The sequence below is a fragment of the Ranitomeya imitator genome, chromosome 1, assembly GCF_032444005.1.
Source record: "Ranitomeya imitator isolate aRanImi1 chromosome 1, aRanImi1.pri, whole genome shotgun sequence".
In the NCBI taxonomy this organism is placed as follows: domain Eukaryota; kingdom Metazoa; phylum Chordata; class Amphibia; order Anura; family Dendrobatidae; genus Ranitomeya; species Ranitomeya imitator.
The window spans coordinates 740,855,026-740,867,326 of NC_091282.1; the positions used below are offsets into that span (position 1 = coordinate 740,855,026).

The 12,301-nt window shown below is 44.6% G+C and overlaps 1 protein-coding gene across 1 annotated transcript in view; it reads left to right on the plus strand.

The window, feature by feature from the left end:
• BRF1 (BRF1 general transcription factor IIIB subunit) overlaps window positions 1-12,301 on the plus strand; it is a 372,560-nt gene that overhangs the window by 70,004 nt on the left and 290,255 nt on the right. The gene's annotated exons all lie outside the window — the stretch shown is intronic.

The following is a 12,301-nucleotide window of genomic DNA, read 5'->3' on the forward strand; positions in this document are numbered from 1 at the left end:
CTTAATCCCACGCGGCCAACACAAACAGTATTGGGACAAGACAACCGTCACTAGCATTGTCCAGCGTGTATATTATCGGCAGCACATCCTCAGTTTACACGAGGCGATGTGCTGGCGACAGTGATGATTTATAGATTGTTTGCTCAATTCACAGCATATTTACACAGATAAGTGAATGTTCATTTGCCTATTCTTGGATCCGTGTGGGTAAATGGAAAATGCAAGACTAAATTCCATATCTGTAAGCTCAAAGATCGGTTTGTAAACTCAAAACATAGAAAAACTTCTAGCTTGAATATTTTCTGCTTCCCTATCTGAAAAAGAGAAGTGTTGAGCTAAAGATATGAGCAAACTACCGTCACACAGTGCAATTTTCATCGCTACGACGGCACGATCCGTGACGCTCCAGCATCGTAACAATATCGCTCCAGCGTCGTAGACTGCTGTCACACTTTGCAATGTACGACGCTGGAGCGATAATTTCATGACGTATGTGCGATGTAGAAGCCGTTGGTTACTATGCGCACATCGTATACGATATATGTTACACCATGCGATCATGCCGCCACAGCGGGACACTAGACGACGAAAGAAAGTTTCAAACGATCTGCTACGACGTACGATTCTCAGCGGGGTCCCTGATCGCAGGAGCGTGTCAGACACTGCGATATCGTAACTATATCGCTCGAACGTCACGAATCGTGCCGTCGTAGCGATCAAAATTGCACTGTGTGACGGTACCCTAAGGCCGGCCATAGACATTAGTGATGAGCGAGCATGCTCAGATAAGGTGTTATCTGAGCATGCTCGAGTGCTAGTCGTCTTTGGCATGCTCTAATACTATGTTTGAGTCGCCGTGGCTTCATGTCTCGCGGCTGTTCCGACAGACACAACACATGCAGGGATTACTTGTTTGTTAGGCAATACCCTCATGTGTTGCGGTTGTCGAACAGCCGTGAGACATGCAGCCACCGTGACTCAAACCTAGTATTAAAGCACGCTGAAGATGCTGTATTAGCACTCGAGCATGCTCCGATAACACGTCATCTGAGCATGCTCGCTCATCACTGCTCAGCATCGTTTGGCCAACAGCCCTTTGAGCCAAATATCCGATAGACAGGAGCTGTTGGGCGTCTCGGCGTTCCTGTGTTCACAAGTTGGCTGGCGGCTTATCTCTGTGAGAACGATGTGTTCGTCAGTCAGAAATCGGACATGGGTGATTGCTATCTCTCCCGACCGTCAGTCGCCTGACACCCCCATACACATTAGACCATCAGACTAATTGGTCAATATCGGTGGAGGTTTCCATTGCAAAGGGTGAAATCCTCGCTAAATCCACACAAAGAAATGATATGCTGTGGATTTAACCTGCGGATCCGTAACCGCATGTCAGTTTACTTGCAAAAAATATCTGCAATGTGTAAATGAAGTTTGTTAAAATCTAATTTACTTACAGTACAGACCAAAAGTTTGGACACACCTTCTCATTTAAAGATTTTTCTGTATTTTCACGAGTATGAAAATTGTACATTCACACTGAAGGCATCAAAAGTATGAATTAACACATGTGGAATTATATACTTAACAAAAAAGTGTGAAACAACTAAAAATATCTATATATAATTGTCTAAGGGGCACTTCCGTCTGTTTGTCTATCTGTTTGTCACGGAAATCCTGCGTCGCTGATTGGTCGCGGCCGCAAATTCGCCCCCTTCCTACTCTGTCAGTGCCCCCCTCCAGTCAGCACTCACACAGGGTTAATGGCTGCGTTACACCGCATTATGCCGCGGTGTAACGCAGTCCATTAACGCTGCTATTAACCCTGTGTGACCAACTTTTTACTATTGATTTTGCCTATGCAGCATCAATAGGTAAATAATCTAATGTTAAAAATAATAAACAAAATAAAAAATTGTTATATACTCACCTTCCGTTGCCTTTCCCGCTGCTCCTCGCGAAGCGTTGCGAGGAGCAGCGGTAAACGCCTGGGCTGCATCCGGGGGCCGCTGGAAGGTGAGTAGGTATATAACAATTTTTTTTATTTTAATTCTTTTTTTAACAGGGATATGGTGCCCACATTGCTATATACTACGTGGGCTGTGTTAGATACTGCGTGGGCTGTGTTATATACTGCATGGGCTGTGTTATATACTGCGTGGGCTGTGTTATATACTACGTCTCTGTGCTATATACTACGTGGCTGTGCTATATATTACGTGGCTGTGCAATATATTAACTTGGCTGTGCAATATATTACGTGGCTGTGTTATATACTACGTGGGCTGTGCTCTATACTACCTGGGCTGTGTTATATACTACCTGGGCTGTGTTATATATTACGTGGGCTGTGTTATATACTACGTGGGCCGTGTTATATACTACGTGGGGTGTATGCTACTTGGCTGTGCGATATTTCTCTGCTGTATCTGTGCATCATGAATCGTGGTATGTGTTAAAGAGGGGGGCCCACTGAGACTCTTTCCCCCGGGGCCCTCAAAAACCTGGAGCAGGCCCTGGCTTCACTGATTGTTTGCGGCCGGGCGTGATCAATCAGCGACAGGCGCAGTCCGGCTGCGAATTGGCGCGGAATTTGAACCACGCTTCACTAATTGGTCACGCCTGGCCGGCCGAATCCTGTGTATAAATTGTATTATTCTGAAAACTTCATAAATAAACTACATTCATATTCTAGAATTCCCTGATGCTCTAGAATCGGGCCACCATCTAAAATAAATAAATATATATATATATATATATATATATATATATATATATATATATATATATATCTCTACTATATAATTGTCTAAGGGTCACTTTTCTGTCTGTCCTTCTGTCTGTCATGGATATTCATTGGTCGCGGCCTCTGTCTGTCATGGAATCCAAGTTGCTGATTGGTCGTGGCAAAACGCCCACGACCATTGCCACGACCAATCAGCGACGGGCGCAGTCCGGCGGCAAAATGGCCGCTCCATCCTCCCCGCAGTCAGTGCCCGCTCTGTACTCCCCTCCAGTCAGCGCTCACACAGGGATAATGGCAGCGCTAATGAACCGCGTTATGCCGCGGTGTAACGCACTCCATTAACGCTGCTATTAACCCTGTGTGACCAACTTTTTTACTATTGAGGCTGCCTATGCAGCCTCATTAGTAAAAAGATCTAATGTTAAAAAAAATTAAAAATCATCATATACTCACATTTCGGCGCCTTTCCCGCTCCTCGCGACGCTCCGGTGACCAGTCCATGCAAGCGGCAGGTTCCGGTGGCAAAGATGGTATGCAACAAGGACCTGCCATGACGTCACGGTCATGTGACCGCGACGTCATCACAGGTCCTGCGAGAAAGACCTGCCATGATGTCACGGTCATGTGACCGCGATGTCATCACAGGTCCTGCGCTCATACCTACCCTGGGACCGGAAGCTGCCGGGTGCACCGCACGCAGGGCCAGCACTTCAACGGAGGGTGAGTATATGTTTATTTTTTATTTTAAGTCTGTATACTACATGGCTCTGTGCTGTATACTCCGTCGCTGTGCAATATACTCCGTCGCTGTGCAATATACTCCGTCGCTGTGCAATATACTATGTGGCTGGGCAATATACTACGTGGCTGGGCAATATACTACGTGGCTTGGCAATATACTACGAGGCTTGGCAATATAATACGTGGCTTGGCAATATACTACGTGGCTTGGCAATATACTACGTTGCTGGGCAATATACTACGTAGCTGAGCAATGTACTACGTGGCTGGACGATATACTACGTGGCTGGGCAATATACTACGTGGACATGCATATTCTAGAATACCCAATGCGTTAGAATCGGGCCACCATCTAGTGTGTATGTGTGTGTGTGTGTGTATATATATATATATATATATACATACACACACACACACACACACACACACACACACACACACACACACACACACACACATACAGTAGGGCACCGGAAGCATCGTACGCAGTGAAGAGGCAGTGACCCACAAAGTTCAAACACAAAAGTCTCTTTAATGTGTCAACTTCACACAGAAAAGGTTCCAGTCCACACAACTGCATATATCTTCAGTGCGTATAACTACAGTGCATATTATCAGTGTTCAACTCGTACCAGTTCATCTAGTCTCAGTGCCCGTTTCATAGCAATACACATCATACGGCTTTAAATTGCAGTCCCTAAACAGGCCGGGCATCCCTTTGTTCAGTTTCCCTGAGCGATCGCACGCCATATTAAAGTCCCCAAACACAGTTTTACATGTTGCAGACACTACACCCGCCAGTCCTCCTCTGACTAGTTCCTGTGGGTGTCCTGCATCACTGTATCACAGTCTCTTTACTCACACAGCCGTACACAGCCCAGGATATGCTCCGCATAGCAGCCAGGCACCATATCCACCTGTTTGCAATCGTTACCCATGCCAGTCCTTTTTCGGGCACAGGATATCCACCTCCGGGCACAGGACTGTCCACATCCGACTCTTTCGGGCACAGGATATCCACCTCCAGGCACAGGACTGTCCACAACAGAGACCAGTACCATGGTCACTGTATACGCTGCGGGTGCCAGGATATTCAGCTGCCCTGGGTGCTGGTTCCACTGGCCTGTGCCTCCATGCACTTAGCGAGCGCTCTGCAGGCCTCTGCTCTGCACATCAGCACACACCAGACTGACACTGACATTGCACCTCACACCTGACGCACCCACACCCCTTACTGCAAAGTTTTTAACACACAAACCTGTGGCCTTCAGCCACATGGAAAACCCAGACCAGAAATCTGTGACTCCCATGCACACCTATGGACTTAATTTGTCTCAATGCATAACCTGGGGAGAACACGCAGCGACCCCTACCTGTGACGCGAGTCACTGCCTCACATTGCAATCACCGCTATACCTGCGACGCTAATGCACACCTATGGCCTTCATACGCCTCTGTGCGCATTATGGGGAGCACAAACAGCGCCCCCTGGCTGTAACAGGGGTCACAAAATATATATATAATATACTAGATGGTGGCCCGATTCTAACGCATCGGGTATTCTAGAATATGTATTTATGTATGTATATAGCAGCCACATAGTATATAGCACAGGCCACGTAGTATATAGGAGCCATGTAGTATATAGCAGACAAATACTACATGGCCTGTGCTATATACTATGTGGCTGCTATATACATACATATTGTAGAATTCCCGATGCGTTAATACAGGCCACGCAATATATAACAGTGGCCACGCAGTATATAACACAGCCACGCACTATATAACACAGCCCATGCAGTATATAGCAGCCACGCAGTATATAACACAGGCGACGTAGTATATAACACAGGCCACGCAGTATATAGCACTGGCCACGTAATATATAACACAGACCATGCAGTATATAACACTGGCCACGTAATATATATAGCACAGCCCATGCAGTATATAGCAGCCACGCAGTATATAACACAGCCACGCAGTATATAACACTGGCCACGTAATATATAGCACAGCCCACGCAGTATATAGCAGCCACGCAGTATATAACACAGGCGACGTAGTATATAACACAGGCCATGTAATATATAACACAGGCCACGCAGTATATAACACTGGCCATGTAATATGTAATACAGGCCACGCAGTATATAACACTGGCCACGTAATATATTGCACAGCCCATGCAGTATATAGCAGCCACGCAGTATATAACACAGGCGACGTAGTATATAACACAGGCCATGTAATATATAACACAGGCCACGCAGTATATAACACTGGCCATGTAATATATAACACAGGCCACGCAGTATATAACACTGGCCACGTAATATATAGCACAGCCCACGCAGTATATAGCAGCCACACAGTATATAACACAGGCGACGTAGTATATAACACAGGCCATGTAATATATAACACAGGCCACGCAGTATATAACACTGGCCATGTAATATATAACACAGGCCACGCAGTATATAACACTGGCCACGTAATATATAGCACAGCCCACGCAGTATATAGCAGCCACGCAGTATATAACACAGGCGACGTAGTATATAACACAGGCCATGTAATATATAACACAGGCCACGCAGTATATAACACTGGCCATGTAATATATAACACAGGCCACGCAGTATATAACACTGGCCACGTAATATATTGCACAGCCCATGCAGTATATAGCAGCCACGCAGTATATAACACAGGCGACTTAGTATATAACACAGGCCATGCAGTATATAACACTGGCCACATAATATATAACACAGGCCACGCAGTATATAACACTGGTCACGTAATATATAGCACAGCCCACGCAGTATATTGCAGACACGTAGTATATAACACTGCCCACACAGTATATAGCAGACACGTAGTATATAACACTGGCCACGTAATATATAACACAGTCCACACAGTATATAACACTGCCCATGTAGTATATAGCAGCCACGCGGCATCTAACACAGCCCTCGTAGTATACAGCAGTGTGGGCACCATATCCCTGTTAAAAATAATAATTAAAATAAAAAATAGTTATATACTCACCCGTCGGGATCCACCGAAGCTCCGGCGATACGCGCGCGGCTGCCGCCATCTTGTGTTCCCAGGATGCATTGCGAAATTACCCAGATGACTTAGCGGTCTCGCGAGACCGCTAAGTCTTCTGGGTAATTTTGCAATGCATCGCCAGGAACCGAAGATGGCAGCAGGCGCGAGCGGATCGTCGGACAATGGAGGGTGAGTATAGCAGTTTTTTTTTTATTTTTATTTTTTATTATTTTTAACATTAGATCTTATTACCGCCGGCATTAACCCTGTGTGAGCGGTGACTGGAGGGGAGTATGCGGGCGCCGGGCACGGACTGCGTGGGGTAAGGAGCGGCCATTTTCTTCCGGACTGTGCCCGTCGCTGATTGGTCGTGGCTAAATCAGCGACTCGGATTTCCATGACAGACAGAGACCGCGACCAATGAATATCCGTGACAGAAAGAAGGACAGACAGACAGAAAGACAGAAGTGACCATTAGACAATTATATAGTAGATACACACACACACACACACACACACACACACTGCTGTGGCAAGAAGAGAGCTGTGGCAAGAAGGTTTCCTGTGTCTGTCAGCGTAGTGTCTAGAGTCTGGAGGCGCTACCAAGAGACAGGCCAGTACACTAGGAGACGTGGAGGGGGCCGTAGGCAACAGCTCAGCAGCAGGACCTCTACCTCAGCCTTTGTACAAGGGGGAACAGGAGGAGCACTGCCAGAGCCCTGCAAAATGACCTCCAACAGGCCCCAAATGTGCATGTGTCTGCACAAACTGTTAGGAACCGACTCTATGAGGATGGTCTGAGTGCCCGACGCCCACAGATGGGGGTTGTGCTCACAGCCCAACACCATGCAGGACGCTTGGAATTTTCCACAGAACACCAGGATTGGCAAATTCACCATTGGCACCCTGTGCTCTTCACAGATGAAAGCAGGTTCACACTGAGCACATGTGCCAGATGTGACAGAGTCTGGAGATGCCGTGGAGAGCGATCTGCTGCCTGCAATATCCATCTACCTGAACGGTTTGGCAGTGGGTCAGTAATGGTGTTGGGTGGCATTTCTTTGGAGGCCTCCATGTGCTTGCCAGAGGTAGCCTGACTGCCACTATGTACCGAGATGAGATCCTCAGACCCCTTGTGAGACTATATGCTGGTGAGGCTGGCCCTGGGTTCCTCCTAATGCAGGACAATGCCAGACCTCATGTGGCTGGAGTGTGTCAGCAGTTCCTGCAAGATGAAAGCAGTGAGTCTATGGACTGGCCCGCCCGTTCCCCAGACCTGAATCTGATGGAACACATCTGGGACATCATGTCTCACACCATCCACCAACAACTCGTTGCACCACAGATTGTCCAGGAGTTGGTGGATGCTTTAGTCCAGGTCTGGGAGGAGATCCCTCAGGAGACCATCCGCCGCCTCATCTGGAACATGCCCAGGCGTTGTAGGGAGGTCATACAGGCACGTGGAGGCCACACACACTACTGAGCATCATTTCCTTGTCTTGAGGCATTTCCACTGAAGTTGGATCAGCCTGTAACTTCATTTTTCACTTTGATTTTGAACATCATTCCAACTCCAGACCTCCGTGGGATATTAGTTGGGATTTACGTTGATCATTTTTAGGCTTTATTGTTCTCAACACATTCCACTATGTGATGAATAAAGATTTACAACTGAAATATTTCATTCAGTGATATCTGGGATGTGGAATTTAAGTGTTCCCTTTATTTTTTTGAGTATGTGTGTGTATATATATATATATATATATATATATATATATATATATATATATATTATTTCTTTTAGCTTTTCCGCCAGTTATCTGTTGAGTTTGGGGATGTCCCTACTCCATCAGAAGAGCAGATGCTTGTTGTTCTTTTAGCAGATAGATACCTCAGGTGTCAGTTTCACTGCAGCGTATTCTCTAATGTCACAACTCTGTTATCAGAATACTCTGGTCCAGGGGCTCCTTCCCTGTCCCTAACACTAGGGGCGCCCTAGCTAGCCCTGCTCCTCTGATTACTTCTGATGGTGAAGATGAAAGGGCTGAGGACCTTGCTGAACTCTTGAATTAGCTTCTTATCTGCCCACCCCTCCCACCTCCCCACCCAGGGAGGTGGGAAGTAATAATGTATGACAGGGCAGCATACCTTACTGAACTCTTGAATTAGCCCGTATCTGCCCGTCCCCACCCAGGGAGGTGAGGAGTAATAATGTATGAAAATACACAAACCAAAGTATGGAGGACGTACAGGGATAAGTGAAAATACCTAACATAAATGCACTCACAGACAACAGAGAGGAACACCGTGGAGAAAAGAAAGGAAAACCAAATAGGAGAGGAGGAGGATTTGCACACAGCCGAAACACCAAACAACTGTCACAGATCAACACTCTAAACGCCTCTACCAACAACTGATACCTCCACTTCACACCTCCACTTCACACCAGGCAGTACAAGACTAATACAAGATTGCCAGAGGTGAGCACATATAGCAGAGGGGAGTGGTCAATACTGAACACCAGAGGTCATCCAAGCAGGAAAGCTTCAGAGACTGAAAAGTTTAACCCCTGCACTGCTAACAGAAACCGCACCGTTTAATATGAAGGTGAAATGATTCCAATCAGTGCAGTAGTGCATGAAATCAGACGCTGCCGTCTTATGACCCTTCTCTGTCACGGTAAACCCGTGACATCTTGTTTGACATACAGCCAGGCTTGCATGCGTATGGGTGAGCCAATTGGATAGTTGTCAGCCAAACGAGAATGTAGCCAGCAGCTTTCCTAGGTGTACCAGCACCCTTACAGTGTGCCACTTCAATTGCTTCCTAATTTCTGCTTGCTTTTCAAAATCCCATTTGCTGCTGTGTAGCATCTGGCAGCAGAGGTCAAAATGCTTTGTAACTGATCTCAGGCTGTATTTCCCTTACATACAGACTTTGCCGATTCGATCAAAACTTGGCGTTGCTGAGCGGAGAAATGGAAAAGCTGCTTGACGGCAATCGCTCCATGCCAGGCTCCCTGTCAGCCTGCTTTAGTAATCAGATTTTTTTCTGGTGGCGAGACGGACCTTCCAGTATACACTTCTGCATTTAATGAGCAGATCTGCGACGTGATTATGGCTTCCCAGTCTTAGCATAGAGCCCGGCTTCTGCTTGTGGAGGTGATTGACCTGTTCTTTGTTTGCCCTTTATGTTAAGATGTTGTGATTGTTTTTGAGCAGTCTTGTCTTCTTGCCCTGGCCTCCTCTCTGGAATCCCAGCCTCTTTAGCTTGTTGTAATGCATTGCATTAAAGTTTCCCCTAAGCAACAAAGCATTTACATGTCACCTTGCAATTACTTTACATAAATCTTCCTGCTGATTTAACCATTTCCAGCTTCCAGGCATTGCTGTCGCCACCAGCTTGTGTGTTTAGAGGGAGTGCACTTACCTTTCTGGTGTCTTTCAGGACATCTGTCACTACAGCTGTGATGGCAGAAGGAGAGGCCGGTCATCCATTTCAATACATTGTTGTCTGGCTTTCTCTTTAAGGTTTATCACATTGCATCTCTCACCTGCATACTCTGCAGCCATGTGTTTTGTGGGCCGAACTAATAGTATGAATAGCATGCATATAGCTCAGGCAAACGAGAGGAAACAACTTGGCCTTTCTGAGAAACTCGCTCATGTCCTGAATTAAACCTCATTATCTAATTAAATATACTTCTGTAGATATTAATGGCAGGTACCCCCAAATCAGGGATGCACCATATTTTCTTGTCTGAGCATCAAATACCTTTGTCATTGAAACAAAATAATAATTTTAGAATATGTTAGTGATTACCTTCAGTTGCAATAAGTTTCCGACTGCAACCCTCATTCCTCTTTATATGCAGCTTGATCCAATTTTTAGATTTTTCTCTTTTGGGATGGTCTTTCTCAGGAATATAGGATGGGTATTGTGTTATCTATGGTGTCTTCAATAGCTCATGTATCGACACAGCTTCTATCCTGCTCTTATTTCCTTTTCATGTACGTTCCTTCTTATTTGTAGTCTGTTTTCTCTGCCCTAGGGACACTCAATGCTTATCCCCTCCCTGTATTGTGGAGATCTGAGTACAACTCCCTCCTGACTGTAACACTTGGAGAAGTTAGGTGGGAGCATCAGGAGCTGCTTTGACAGATCTTGATCAGTTTTGCAGATCTTTTTGATTAGGTAAAGGACTTGCAGCAGCAAGTAGGATATTTTATAATTAAAACTATTAAAAAGGTTATTTAACTTTGTATTTAGTATGCTAATCAAGAACAAATTGTGTATGAAGATGTATAAAGGATTAGGCATATTGAAGTTCAACATTCTCATTCCATTTTTCCCCTGTGATCTTCCAAACAACCTGTGCACTTAATATGTATTACGTGGCTGGCTTGTCCCTCCAAAACTGGGGTTCTTGGTGCTTAAATGGTCACTTGTAGATTGCGGTTTGTGTCCACATTTGCTTTATCTCTTCCTTTTATTTTTCTTTTTTTGCTGAATTTTCCTCGTTACAAAAAGGTACAGCTACATTGTTATCTGCCATGTATTTGAATTGTGCAGCTTTGGATCAATAGCATCTGATTAAACCAATAATTACCTGCTTCGCTCTCTGCTACCTGTTTTTGGCTCCAGCCTGTCCCAAATATAGCAAACAAAAGAAGAAAATCCAGCTTCCAAAAATTCCAGATTTATTGAGAATAAAATGCAAAGTCCAGTCAATTTGTTCACTACTATGTGAATGAATTGACTGGACTTTGCATTTTATTCTCAATAAATCTGGAATTTTTGGATCTGGATTTTCTTCCTTTTTTTTTGCTCTGTTGTCCACGTGATGTCTACACGATATCCGTGCTTCCCCACAACACATGCCTAACAGGTGAGCTGTTTTTTTTTTCTTTTTTTCTGTCCCAAATATACTGGTTTATATTATTGTTGCGTTTTTTTTAATGTTTTTCTTTCATTTCATGTAAAGACCTCTTGGAGAATTGCTGTTGGGATTCATGAATCTACTTAGGAGAGTCCACTTGTGCATTTCCCATTTCTTCTGTCTGAGGTTTAATAAAAGCCATTTCAGCGCAATTGTGCTCAGAACGCCTTTGCAATTGAAATTAGATTGGGAGGTTCCTGACTTATTCACAGAAGAAGACATTTTCTCGGACTCCAGGGAAATAAAAAAATAAAATAAAATAAAAAAATGGATTACAAAAGAAGGAGATGTAGATCAACCCCAGCGATATTTTCTGTGTATCATTGTCATATTCATACAAAGCCTGAGGAGTATCTCCAGCTTTCTATTTTTTTTGCTGAAAATTAATCCGTTTCTCTACAGCAGCTCTCTTACGCCAAGTTCCCAAGAAGCATAAATGCTACTTTTTTTGAAAACTTCCGCCCACTGTGCGTCTGAAATCGCTGGTGAACTGTGCGACTTCTGATGCATTTTTTCTCTATTGGCCTCTATGGCGAGCCTGAAAAAAAAATATTGCTTCAATTCTGTACCAAAAACGAATCAAATGAAAGGAAAAATACAGAAAAAAATGCAATAATTGGAGAGGATTGTTATTACAGAAAACATGTAGAAAAAAACACAATGTGTGCTGAGCTGTATTGGTGCTCATTTAACTTTCTTGATATTATAAAAGCATTCTCTTGGATGGATTTTTTTTTTAAAGATCGCCCTAACTTAGTACAATGAAGGTATATTGTTGCATATATAAATGCTGCATCACCTTTTTAGATAAT